The sequence below is a fragment of the Triticum dicoccoides genome, unplaced genomic scaffold (genome assembly GCF_002162155.2).
Source record: "Triticum dicoccoides isolate Atlit2015 ecotype Zavitan unplaced genomic scaffold, WEW_v2.0 scaffold73637, whole genome shotgun sequence".
NCBI lineage: Eukaryota > Viridiplantae > Streptophyta > Magnoliopsida > Poales > Poaceae > Triticum > Triticum dicoccoides.
Genome location: NW_021295925.1, coordinates 1 through 2,646, shown reverse-complemented (window position 1 = coordinate 2,646; position 2,646 = coordinate 1). Strand labels below are relative to the sequence as shown.

The 2,646-nt window shown below is 44.3% G+C and overlaps 1 pseudogene; it reads right to left on the bottom strand.

Moving 5' to 3' along the window:
* Window positions 1–6: 6 nt before the first annotated feature.
* Window positions 7–1,969, bottom strand: LOC119347691 (annotated as a pseudogene).
* Between the last annotated feature and the right edge of the window lie 677 nt (window positions 1,970–2,646).

Here is a 2,646-nt window from a genome sequence, read left to right as displayed (position 1 = left end):
TGAATAGTAATTCCTTGATACAAAAACCACATTATTTTGCACATCTTTCTCCACAACATACCTGTGTAAGAGAAAATGACCACTCATTTGATGAATTTATGGATAAATAGATATGTGCTACATGAGGACAGATCTTCCTTGAATTGTAGAATACTTCAGGCTAATATACATTTAATTTAGCTGATCTTATTGTACCATAAAAGAGGCTAGTATCATGTACATTGCATACCAAGGTCCTCCAGAAAGTCGCAAACCTTGTCGCTGACCAATCGTATAGAACCAAAACCCACGGTGCATCCCTAGGTAATCTCCAGTTTCAGCCTCAAGAAGTATACCCTCCATTTCTCCAATATGTCTTTGAACAAACTCACTGAATTTGACCTAGAAAGAGTGACTTTTTAAGCTTAAAATGAGACAACACAAGGATAAAGAACAGAACCATATTTTGCAAAAAACATGTGAAATATTAACAACTATATTAAAGCAATAACCTTTCCAAGAAAACATATCCCCTGAGAATCCTTTCTAGCTTGGTTAGGAAGGTCCATCTGAACAGCCAGACTGCGAACTTCATCCTGCAAAAGATGAGCTCCATTTACAGATAAATACACCGCCAGATCCTGAAAATATATCACCTTTGTTATACACCCCAGTGGAAAAAGAAGCCTTCTAAGCTGGGGCTGAGAGAGATGTGAGAGGAAATAAGTTTGATCCTTGATCTGAAACAACAATCAGAGTCTGAAAGGTGGTTTCGACTAACCAATATTTATTTAAACAGAAGAACCATATATTTGTTTCACTGTATCACAACTTTCCTTCTAGGATGAATAATAGAACTCAATTGACATCAAATTCAGTAACACTGAAGCTAAGCAAGCTATTTTAAAGCACCTCGTCTTTCAAAAGTTGGAGCACCGATGGTTCTTTAGCGTTCTCAACGTGTGGATGGACTACATGTGCATAATGTCCTGAAGCTATGTAATCAAATCCCAAATTTTCAATTGCTTCTAAGAAAGCTCCTGCAGAAAATGAGTGAAAACGAATAAGCACATGAACACAGTTCAAAGACTATACCTCGATGCACAATCAAATTTCAGTAATAGAAGTGTGCACATCCATACCAAACTTTATTCTTGTGTTGCAAAGAACATCAGGGTTCGGTGTGCATCCGTTGCGGTACTCATTAATCATATGAGACACCTAGATATAAAATCCATTATAGTTTCTCAGAATGCAGAAAAACATATGGGATGTCTGCGAGGATCAGGCGCAAAAAGTTTGAAGTGAAGCTTACCACATGGTTCCAGTACTCATCAGATAGATGTACCACCTCCAATGGCACGTCAATCTACAAAAGACAGCCATTAGATCAGTCAGTTCGTGCAGCCAGAGCTAGTTTACATATGCTGCACACTGGCCATTCAATGAAACAGCATGCACCGGATGAATTTTCTGAAATATACCTTGTCACACACAGCCTGTGCATACTTCAAATCGTCATCCCACGGGCACTCGGACCAAAAGTTCCTGAAATCTTACTACAGATTAATCACGCCGAGCTTATTAAGTGATCCCGTAGCGTAGCATTGCAGAGCATAGCGACAGGGGAGTGTGTACGGACCTGGAACCAGATCTTGAGGCAGAAGGCGGTGCAGCTGTGCCCGGCTGCGTGGAGGAGGCGGAGCGCGACGCTGCTGTCGACCCCGCCGCTCAGCAGCACCGCCACCCGCAGCGGCGCCCTCCCCGCTGCCGCGCACCGCACGAGGTGCTCCTCACTGATCTGGACCACCCTGGGCGCAGGTGCGGGCGCGTTGGGCGGGGAGGCTGCGAGCGGCGCCGAGGACGAGAGGGCGTGGAACGACCGGGGCAGCTGGCGGGGGCAGGGGGAGCGGCCAACGGCCGCGGCGTTCGTGGCGGCGCGCGGTGCCGGGGAGGGCGGCGGTCGGCAGGAGGTGGCGGCGCGCTGGAGCTTGGAGATTGAGATGGGATCGGGAGGCAGATTTTTTTTGGCACGGTTTTTTTCGCGGGAGGGTTGCGAGTTAACGGAGGTGGGAGGATAACGGAAAAAAACCGGAGGTGGGATAATGACGAAAAAGAACCAACGAAATTAAACCGCGCAGACTATTCACCAAGTCGTCCATTAGAAATAGAGATGCACACAAGGAATTCTTACAAGATTTGGGGCCGGGATGCACTACATGAGAATTTTCAAACATTGTATCCAGACTTTGTTGAAAAATTCAAAGAACTGCTTTGGCTTCACATCACAGAACTTTCTAACAACTTGTCCGGTCTTATAGTTAATTAACTGAAGAACGTTGGTAACTATGAATTAATTGCTATGTTAGCGGAGCTCATAGAGCTGGCTGTGTGTTTTAGTTCTGTTGGTCATGGTTACTTGTTTGCTTTCTATAAAAAGCGGGGCAGAAATGCCATTTCTCTACAAGCTTAAAATCGCAGAGGAGAAAGAGAGTAAATATGCGCATCCAAGATTAAATCTGCGTCTCGCAAGCAGGGTTTCATGTTGTTCGGAAATTACTTAAGTTTTGAAACTTACTATTACATGCTTGACCAACACAATAAACATCACCAGCAAAATATTAAACAGCAAGGGACCAATCACTAACACCGACATAAACATAAACA